At 39.2% G+C, this 11,699-nt stretch overlaps 1 long non-coding RNA gene across 1 annotated transcript; it reads right to left on the bottom strand.

Moving 5' to 3' along the window:
• Window positions 1–395: 395 nt before the first annotated feature.
• Window positions 396–11,251, bottom strand: LOC130139010 (uncharacterized). Its single transcript, XR_008817252.1, has 2 exons — window positions 7,849–11,251; window positions 396–1,739 (listed from the first exon to the last, which is right to left on the bottom strand). It is a non-coding gene; the product is annotated as an uncharacterized LOC130139010 (long non-coding RNA).
• Between the last annotated feature and the right edge of the window lie 448 nt (window positions 11,252–11,699).

Below are 11,699 nucleotides of genomic sequence, written 5' to 3'. Positions count from 1 at the left end.
TGATCCCTTAAAACATACCACATTTCAATCTTGAAGGTTTCACCTTCTTGTATTTTCACGGTCTAGATAGCCAGGCCATATTGTTGCCCAGAATTACCACCCCTCCCTCCCTCCCTCCCCCTCCCTCCCTCTCTCTCTCTCTCTCTCTCTCTCTCTCTCTCTCTCTCTCTCTCAAACACACACACACAGTTAGTAGTCTTATTATTAATTTGTCTCGAAACATAAATAAAATTCAATTAAAATGGTAAGAGGGTACCATCCATGTACAAAATGATTCGCCATTGGTATATACATGTTGTGTCAACTGTCATTACACAAATCACCATCATCACCGTAGAAATAGTAGTTATACGACTACAAACTAACATCTAAATACTTAATATGAGAGAGATGGCTTGTACTAGAAAATGGCTTCATAGAGAAGCCATCCATGTCCAAAATGATTGGCCATTGGTATATACATGTTGTGTCGACTTTCTCTACACAAATCACCTTCATCGCGGTAGAAATAGTAGTTATCCTACTAATAAACTAACATCTAAATAAGTAATGAGAGTGATGGCTCATGCAGAAAGCAATTTGCTGCTGGAACCTCACATCCAACAATGCTACAATTATGAAATTAAACTTTCCTATGTTACCCAAAGTAAAGTCTCTATGACAAATTATCCCTAAGAGAATTCCCAGAGGACAACTGCTCCTTGTTCTTTTCTTTCTGGATGAGCCAAAACACAAGGAGAGGAATTATCTTAGTCTCTTTCTTCTTTTCAACACAAGAATCAAATTGGAATTTCTCCACACCCAAATTGGCTAATTGTGTCGCATTATTTTTTATATATCCCACACTCCATAAAAACTAAAAAGACAACAGTCCTTGTTGTAGAAAGAAGTATTTTGCTTCAATGCATAAGGTTTACATTTTTTACGTATGGTACAATTTCATTCTCTACAAGATATAGTTACAAGGAGTGGACCAAAATAGGCCCCCGTAAAAGAGAACTACACCTTCTAGCATAAAAATGTTTTAGGATTCTACTCACAACTATGAATCACCCGTCCTAACAAAAGAAAACTACAAAACAAAAGAAAATGGCAGGATTTCAGGGATTGTTTGCTTGATAGGCAATTTCAAAGTTCCACTTTTATTTCACTCAGAATGAAAAGGTCACTAGCAACTTTGTTTGGCGGGATCACGGAAAAATTTTCTAATGGAAACATGGTCAGCTTGTTCTCATTTATTAGGCACAAAAGTGAAAACAGTATCATGGACTGAAAACACTTTGGTGTTTCCAGGTCCAAAATGAGAATACAGTATCACGGACTGAAAGACATTCTTTTCATGATATCTTCTTCAAAGAATGGATCCAAGCATAAAACAAGGGATCTTCCAGATAGCTTGAGAGAAGGCAGCACCTCAACCACCCTCCCGGAGCTACAATGAAAAGCTTAATGGTGTTGAGGAGAGGAAAACAGTGAGCTCCAGAAACTTTACTCACACAGAGAATTGGTAAAGAACATGAACCTTCTCTAAAACTTTCTCGAATTCTATATATGAAAAAAAAATTTAACCTATTGGTCAAAATAGGGAAAAAAAAACCATCTTAGTGAAGCACAAAAGATATTTTCAAAATTGTGCTTTCCACCAAGAATTCTCATTTTGGCTTACCAAACATCTTTTTAAAATATTAGGAAATGGAAGCGGAAAATTGTTTTCATTTCATTTCCTATGGAATTGGAAACTAAAAACACTTCTCGAACTAGACAGCCCCTATGGTCACAGTTAAAAGGAGCATTGCATGTGTGAAAAAAGACACCAAGAGAGGTTTTTTTTTTTTTTTTTTTGGTAAGGACACCAAGAGAGTTGTGGTTCATGTCAAGCAAATATATATATATATATATATATATATATATATATATATATATATATATATAAGTCAAGTGCAATACTTTATTTATAATTCAACGTCAATAACCTATATTCAAGTTTAAAATTCACTTATTGATAAAAAAAATCATCCCACCCACGCACCCCCCCCCCCCCCTCTCTCTTCCCTAGGCAATCTGTACAGAAATCTTAAGGTAATTCAAGTGCAAAACTCAAAAGAAAAAATCACCACCCCTTGGCACCAACATAACAGGAGAAGTGCACCTAAAGTCCTAAACCTTTGTGCAAAATGCAATTAAGTCCTCATTGTTTTGATTGGCAACTACTGCAAAAAGTAAAATCAAGTCTTTTCAATGGACAATGCCGAAACTTGCCCAGCTAGCACTCAAAGCTTATGTGGCAACCTTAAGTTGCACTTCTTAATATAGGTTTAGGACCTTAGTGCACTTTGGAGTAAAGTTTTATGACTTGACTACACGAAATAAAAGTTTAGCTCAATTAGACTTTTCTATTTCCATAGGACCTTATTGCAACAATTGAAAGGTTTGAGACTTGATTATATTGCGTACATAAGATGACTTGGGAGCGATTCCCCCAAAATATAACTGCCATTTTTAATAAAGCAAGCATTGCCAACGTATGGAATTAGGTTAATCAGCTATAACAAGCTATCAAATTAGAACAATTGATGTGCATGAGTAGAAACACATAGTTGGATTAAATTTAATAGTGTTACAAACTCATTGAAAAATCAAATTTACTTCGATGGCATGTGTGCAACCTCATTATCATTAGGACTGACCACAGTTCGGTCTTTAATCTGCAAAAGACAAATTTAGCACGCAAGTTCCTCAATTTAGACCTGAATATTCAACCCAGCCAGGATATCATGGCATCCTTCTTTTCCTTGAATTAAGCCTACTATGCTAGAGTGCACGTCATATTTCATAATTTCCTTAAAACAATATACTTTAGTCAATATCTAACTCAGCAACTACAAGTTCGAGTAGATTTAAAGTTATGTTTCATAAGTTGACAAGGACAATGTCCCATAACCTCATCCAAACACCACATGAAATCGGTACTTCAAGGAAAATAACAAACAATATGGTACCTAGACTCCAAAATCGTGCATTACACTAATATCGTGCATTACACTAATTCATTATTAGTGAGCAATGCAACTCCAAAATCATTGATTAGTATCATGAATACTGACATACTTCAGATCAAACAATAAAATGTGCACATCTCGACAAACAAATGGATGTTGCAAAATATATCGAGCAAGCTACCAGCTACGTCAGAAAAACATGTTTTAATTAATTGAGTATCTAGTACATTCTCCATCGCATCACATCTACACAACAACCAAACATAAACAAAGATGCACACAAATTCTAGAAGCATGCACCAAATTATTGGAAAACCATCTAGAATTGCACTATACTAGTGCATCGCACAAAGTACACACTCATTAGTATCAGGCATTGAAATGTCAAGTTTAAGGAGAAAAAGAAAATTCACATTACCTCCCAGCTATGTGAAAAAGGAGACTCAACCCTCTTGCATCATGTATGCACGACACAAGCCTTCACAACTCATCAGTGTCATGCATTAAAATATTACACTTGAGACCTATAATTTGAAGTTACCATCCGCTTATGCCACAGATTAAGAACAAAGCCTCAAATGCAGATCGTATGACAACGATAGAGAGCACGCTTGTACACAGCCATGTCCCTTTTATGGATGCTAACTAGCGTGCTCTCTCTCGTTGTCAAGCAACGATATCACCAGAAGCCCAAATCTGCAAAAAGAAAAGCTCAGAGGCGAATTCTACTAATGGCATGCTTGTATAAATCTTTGACTATAATCTATGGAGCATTGCACATTACATGACTGAATTCAATAGCCAATCCAATCCTCACCAACAAGAGTACTGTCTTGTATTATTGTTGTAGTATTCCCCGATCCAAATTAGAAGGATATAAGCAATATTTCAGAACATTTAAACATGAAATAGCCATTGAAATTTGTTTGCCTTATTTAAAAAAGGGTCTCAACTAAAATCTCCAGAAGCACAGATTGCTCTAAGCCAGGAAAAATGTCCCCATACTCACTTTTAAACACAACAAGAGACGGACAGCTTCCAAGGTTGAATCTTTCTAGGCATATGTTTCAAAGGAATCAGCACAGACGTGAGTAAAAAGAGCACAAACAGCACTGAAATCTCGCAACTCAAGATCTTCAAAAGAAATAATCAAAAGGAAAGGATAGAACATATTGCATGCCCATAAATTATCATCAGAAGAATAGACTACAAAACCAATACCTAAGGGGCATTTATGACTTAATCATGACGCATCCGCATCTAGGGAGAACAACATGGGGAGCAACGGCGTCAGAACCACACCATTTAAACAAAGAAAATTATCCAAAACCCGTGAGACTACAACGAAAGCCAGCGAGTCTAAAGATCCAAAAGGGAGTATATTTCAAAAATAAATAGGTACTCGTGCCAGCTAGGGCAGTGAGCATGTGAATTCAGTAAAGCATGAGTAAGTTCAACTAAACTCAAATGAACTCAGGGAAAACTAAAATCCCTCTCCCTCAATGAGTAGCAACAACCTTAATCCGAACACAGAACTTCCCCGAAACAAAACAAGGACAACCACACAGAAAATGAAATGCGTCCGCGAAAGCAAACTCTTAACGATCTCCAGATCAAAAAACTACCAAACCGTAGACCTAAACTGAAGAGAGGAAAAAACCCATCCGAGTTTCGTATCCAAAACAATCTCGCATTTTCGCGACGACGAGCAAACCAAACCCCATAGATTCGAACGGCACTAGTTTTACACCTACCAAGAAAACCCAGTCCGATTCAACGAGCGGAAAAGAAACGAGTCACCCATTGTAGGAAGCTACAAAAGAGAGCGCTTCCTGGAAGAAGCAGACGGGAAAATGCCCATCAAATCACGCCGAACAACACCGAAACGCGAGAGGGAAATCGCTTCCCCGAATCCTCGCTGAGGAGACCAATGAAACAGAGAACAAGAACAAGAAGATGAAACGCGGTGGAAGAATTCTTGCAAACCCCACAAGGCAATGAGTGATCTCGAGCATGCGAGGAGATGAGGATCGAAACAAGGAGACAACTTGCGCCTCCACTGGTCCTAGAGAGAGAGAGAGAGAGAGAGAGAGAGGGAGCACTCGCACTGTTCCACGACGTTAGAGCGAGAAAATCGAGCTCAAAGCGTGATTATGAAAGCTAACAACTTCGATATAAAGAAAAGCAGGTACAACTTCCGGATCCTCCTCTTTTTCTTTGCCCCCGGTGGTACCCGCGGAGGAGGCGACCCGCAAGCATCGCCCCGCCCCCCTGGTCGTCCACGTGTGCATCGGGCGCAGCGGGGGTGATCGGTCGTCCGAGAAGGTACCGACCGAGTCATTGAGGGGGACGCCCCCTCCCCCGTGTGTCTGCAAATTTGACCTGATCAAAGGGAGGAGCGTTTCGTCCCCCCAGCATGACTTGGACAGCACGTCGCCGCAACGACTGGGACGCGGGGCTCAACCCATTGCTGTCGGATTGGGTAAAGCCCGTACGTCTCGATTTGCCGAGAATGGTCCGGTCCGCCCATCATAACTAATCCTTTCTCGGGCAAAGAAAAAAAAAATGAGACAAACGGTGTCCGAAATTTTATAATGTCGTATCAAAATTTTTAAGTCGTTCGCTAGCCGAACTATACATAAATGTTTAATATAGTTATTCCATTACAAATTTGATGCCACTTTATGGAGAATGCTAATCATTCCTGCCATCTTAGGCATTGATATCAACATATAAGCTACATAAATCTCAAAACGGATGCTTTCTCCTTTTTAAGGAAAGTATGGAGAGGGAAAATACAAGAAATGGATAAGAAAGCAGCCGACCAAAAGCTGCTAAAAATATGCAATAATTATCCGAAAATCAAACCCCGAAGAAAAGAACAGTAAGCATGCACTCATGAAGGCTTTTGGTCTGTCACAAGTAACCAATAGCATATTACTTCCTATTTGCTAAAGATCTCCTCCTACATCAAAAGAGAATTGTCAAAAGTTTAACTTTTAAAACATCTTGGTATTTAAAATTATATCCTTCAGATCCTCTAGGATGGTAGTGTGATCCCTTAAAGTGTACCACATTTCAATCTTGAAGGTTTCACCTTCTTGTATTTTCACGGTCTACATAGCGAGGCCATATTGTTGCCCAGAATTACCACCCCTCCCTCCCTCCCTCCCTCCCCCTCCCTCCTCCCTCCCTGCCCCTCCCTCTGTCTCTCTCGCTCTCTCACACACACAGTTAGTAGTCTTATTATTAATTTGTCTCGAAACATGAATAAAATTCAATTAAAATGGCAAGAGGGTACCATCCATGTACAAAATGATTCGCCATTGGCATATACATGTTGTGTCAACTGTCTTTACACAAATCACCTTCATCAACGTAGAAATAGCAGTTATACTACTACAAACTAACATCTAAATACGTAATGAGAGAGATGGCTTGTACTAGAAAACGGCTTCATAGAGAAGCCATCCATGTCCAAAATGATTGGCCATTGGTATATACATGTTGTGTCAACTTTCCTTACACAAATCACCTTCATCGCAGTAGAAATAGTAGTTATCCTACTAATAAACTAACATCTAAATAAGTAATGAGAGAGATGGCTCATGCAGAAAGCAATTTGCTTCTGGTGTAACGTATAAAAAACCTAACATCCAACAATACTAAAATTATGAAATTAAACTTTCCTATGTTACCCAAAAGTGAAGTCTATATGGCAAATTATCCCTAAGAGAATCCCCAGAGGACAACTGCTCCTTGTTCCTTTCTTTCTGGATGAGCCAAAACACAAGGAGAGGAATTATCTTAGTCTCTTTCTTCTTTTCTGCACAAGAATCAAATTGGAATTTCTCCACACCCAAATTGGCCAATTGTGCCGCATTATTTTTTATATATCCAACACTCCATAAAAACTAAAAAGACCACAGTCCTTATTGTAGAAAGAAGTATTTTGCTTCAATGCATGAGGTTTACATTTTTTACGTATAGTACAATTTCGTTCTCTACAAGATATAGTTACAAGGAGTGGACCGAAATAGGCCCCCAAAAAGGAGAACTACACCTTCTAGCATAAAAATGTTTTAGGATTCTACTCACAACTATGAATCACCCTTCCTAGCAAAGAAAACTACAAAACAAAAGAAAATGGCAGGATTTCAGGGATTGTTTGCTTGATAGGCAATTTCGAACTTCCACTTTCATTTCACTCAGAATGAAAAGGTCACTAGCAACTTTGTTTGGCGGGATCATGGAAAAATTTTCCAATGAAAACATGGTCAGCTTGTTCTCATTTATTAGGCACAAAAGTGAAAACAATATCATGGACAGAAAACACTTTGGTGTTTCCAGGTCCAAAATGAGAACACAGTATCACGGATTGAAAGACATTCTTTTCATGATGTCTTCTTCAAAGAATGGATCCAAGCATAAAACAAGGGATCTTCCAGATAGCTTGAGAGAAGGCAGCACCTCACCTCACCCCCACCTCCCCCCAAAAGAGCTACAATGCAAAGCTGAATGGTGTTGAGAAGAGGAAAAAAGTGAGCTCCAGAAACTTTACTCACACAGAGAATTGGTAAAGAACATGAACATTCTCTAAAACTTTCTATAATTCAATATATGAAAAAAAAAAAACTTAACTTTTTGGTCAAAATAGGAAAAAAAAACTATCTTAGTGAAGGACAAAAGATATTTCCAATATTGTGCTTTCCACCAAGAATTCTCATTTTGGCTTACCAAACATCTTTTTAAAATATTAGGAAATGGAAGCGGAAAATTGTTTTCATTTCATTTCCTATGGAATTGGAAATTAAAAACACTTCTCGAGCTAGACAGCCCCTATGGTCACAGTTAAAAGGAGCATCGCATGTGAGAAAAAAGACACCAAGAGAGTTGTGGTCCATGTCAAACAAAAATATATACATATAAGTCAAGTGCAATACTTTATTTATAATGCAACCGCAATAACCTATGTTCAAGTTTCAAATTCACTTATTGATAAAAAATCATCCCACCCACCTACCCCCCCTCTCTTCCCTAGGCAATCTGTATAGAAATCTTAAGGTAATTCTAGTGCAAAACTTAAAAGAAAAAATCACCACCCCTTGGCACCCACATAACAGGAGAAGTGCACCTAAAGTCCTAAACCTTTGTGCAAAATGCAATTAAGTCCTCAATGTTTTGATTGGCAACCACTGCAAAAAACAAAATCTAGTCTTTTCAATGGACAATGCTGAAACTTGCCCAGCTAGCACTCAAAGCTTATGCGGCAACCTTAAGTTGCACTTCTTAATATAGGTTTAGGACCTTTGTGCACTTTGGAGTAAAGTTTTATGACTTGACTACACGAACTAAAAGTTTAGCTCAATTAGACTTTTCTATTTCCATAGGACCTTATTGCAGCAATTGAAAGGTTTGAGACATGATTATATTGCGTACATAAGATGACTTGTGGAGCGATTCCCCCAAACAATAACTGCCATTTTTAATAAAGCAAGCATTGCCAAAGCATGGAATTAGGTTAATCAGCTATAACAAGCTATCAAATTTGAACAATTGATGTGCATGAGCAGAAACACATAGTTGGATTAAATTTAATATTGCATTACAAACTCATTGAAAAACCAAATTTACTTTGGTGGCATGTGTGCAACCTCATTATCATTAGGACTGACCAAAGTTAGGTCTTTAATCTGCAAAAGATAAATTTAGCACGCAAGTTCCTTAATTTAGACCTGAATATTCAACCCAACCAGGATATCATGGCATCCTTTTCTTCCCTAAATTGAGCCTACTATGCTGGAGTGCAAATCATATTTCATAATTTCCTTAAAACAATATACATTAGTCAATATCTTACTCAACAACTACAAGTTCGAGTAGATTTAAAGTTATGTTGCACAAGTTGACAAGGAAAATGTCCCATAACCTCATCCAAACACCACATGAAATCAGTACTTCAAGGAAAATAACAAACAATATGGTACCTAGACTCCAAAATCGTGCATTACACTAATATCCTGCGTTACACTAATTCATTATTAGTGAGCAATGCAACTCCAAAATCATTGATCAGTATCATGAATAGTGACATACTTCAGATCAACCAATAAAATGTGCACATCTCGATAGACACATGGATGTTGCAAAATATATCGAGAAAGCTACCAGCTACATCAGAAAAACATGTTTTAATTACTTGAGTATCTAGTACATGCTCCATCACATCACATCTACACAACAACCAAACTTAAACAAAGATGCACACATGCACCAAATTATTGGAAAACCATCTAGAATTGCACTATACCAATGCATCACACAAAGTACACACTCATTAGTATCAGGCATTGAAATGTCAAGTTTAAGGAGAAAAAGAAAATTCACATTACCTCCCAGCTATGTGAAAAAGGAGACTCAACCCTCTTGTATCATATATGCATGACACAAGCCTTCAGAACTCATCAATGTCATGCATTAAAATATTACACTTGAGACATATAATTCGAATTTACTATCCGCTTATGCCACAGATTAGGAACAAAGCCTCAAATGCAAATCATATGACAACGATAGAGAGCACGCTTGTACACAGCCATGTCCCTTTTATGGATGCCAACTAGCGTGCTCTCTCTCGTTGTCAAGCAACGATATCACCTAGAGGCCCAAATCTGCAAAAAGCAAAGCGCAGAGGCAAATTCTACTAATGGCAAGTTTCTATAAATCTTTGACCATAATCTATGGAGAATTACACATTACATGACTGAAATTCAATAGCCAATCCAATCCTCACCAACTAGAGTAATGTATTGGATGATTGTTATAGTATTCCCCAATTCAAATTAGAAGGAGATAAGCAATATTTCAGAACATTTAAACATGCAATAGCCATTGAAATTTGTTTGCCTTATCAATAAAAGGGTCTCAACTAAAATATCCAGAATCACATATTACTCTATGACAGGAAAAATGTCCCCATGCTGACTGTCAAACACAACAAGAGATGGACAGCTTCGAAGGTTGAATCTTACTAGGCATATATTTCCAAGGAATCAGCACAGACGTGAGTAAAAAGAGCACAAACAGCACTGAAATCTCGCAACTCAAGATCTTCAAAAGAAATAATCAAAAGGAAAGGAAAGAACATATTGCATGCCCATAAATTATCATCAGAAGAATAGACTACAAAACCAAAACCTAAGTGGCATTTATGACTTAATCCTGACGCATCCGCATCTAGTGAGAACAACATGGGCAGCAACAGCGTGGGAACCACACCATTTAAACAAAGAAAATTATCCAAAACCCGTGAGACTACACCGAAAGCCAGCGAGCCTAAGATCCACAAGGGAGTATATTTCAATAATAAATAGGCACTCGTGCCAGCTAGGGCAGTGAGCATGTGAATTCAGTAAAGCATGAGTAAGTTCAACTAAACTCAAATGAACTCAGAGAAAAGTAAAATCCCTCTCCCTCAATGAGGAGCAACAAACTTAATCCGAACACAAAACTTCCCCGAAACAAAACAAGGACAACCAAACAGAAAATGAAATGGGTCCGCGAAAGCAAACTCTGAACGATCTCCAGATCAAAAAACTACCAAACCCTAGCCTTAAACTGAAGATAAGAAAAAACACATCCGAGTTTCGTATCCAAACAATCTCGCATTTTCGCAACGACGAGCAAACCAAACCCCAGAGAGTCGAAGGGTACTAGTTTTACAACTACCAAGGAAACCCAGTCCGATTCAACGAGCGGAAAAGAAACGAGTCACCCATTGTAGGAAGCTGCAAAAGAGAGCGCTTCCTGGAAGCACCTGACGGAAAATGCCCATCAAATCACGCCGAACAACACCGAAACGCGAGAGGGAAATCACTTCTCCGAATCTTCGCTGAGGAGACCAATGAAATAGAGAAGAAGAAGAACAACAAGGAGGAGGAGGAGAACAAGAACAAGAAGGAAGATGATGATGAAGATGAAACACCGCGGTGGAAGAATTCTCGAAAACCCCACAAAGCAATGAGTGACCTCGAGCATGCGAGGAGATAAGGATCGAAACGAGGAGACAACTTGCGCCTCCGCTGGTCCTAGAGAGAGAGAGAGAGAGAGAGAGGGAGAGAGAGGGTGCACTGTTCCACGAGTTTAGAGCGAGAAAATCGAGCTCCAAGCGTGATTATGAAAGCTAACAACTTCGATATAAAGAAAATTTAAAGAAAAGGAGGTACAATTCCCAGATCCTCCTCTTTTTCTTTGCCCCCCGGTGGGACCCGCGACCGCATCGGGGCGGTTGCATCTCGCCCCCGGTGGCGATCCCGGCCGTCCACGTGTACAGCTGGCGCGGCGAGGGGGATCGGTCGTCGGAGAAGGTACCGACCGAGTCATTGAGGGAGGGGGGAGGCCTCTGCAAATTTGACCTGATCAAAGGGAAGGAGTTGTTTCCGTCCCCCCCACGCGACTCGGATAGCGCGTCGCCGCCACGGCTGGGGAGCGGGGCTCGACCCGTCGCTGTCGGATTGGTCCGAGCCCCCGTACGTCTCGATTTCCCAGTGCGTGGTTCGGTCCGCCCATCATAACTGATCCTTTTTCAAGCAAAGACAAAAATTGGCACAAATGATTCTTTAAAATTTTGTTATATAATTTTTGAATTTTCAGTTCGTTCAATACGACCTCTCTGAACTATACGTATATGTTCAATATAGT

This window comes from Syzygium oleosum, unplaced genomic scaffold, assembly GCF_021117445.2.
Source record: "Syzygium oleosum isolate NSW1041296 unplaced genomic scaffold, Sole_v2.1 Sole_v2.09, whole genome shotgun sequence".
Taxonomy (NCBI): domain Eukaryota; kingdom Viridiplantae; phylum Streptophyta; class Magnoliopsida; order Myrtales; family Myrtaceae; genus Syzygium; species Syzygium oleosum.
Note: the sequence above shows the minus strand (reverse complement) of the source record. Positions and strands in the feature narration are given on the sequence as shown.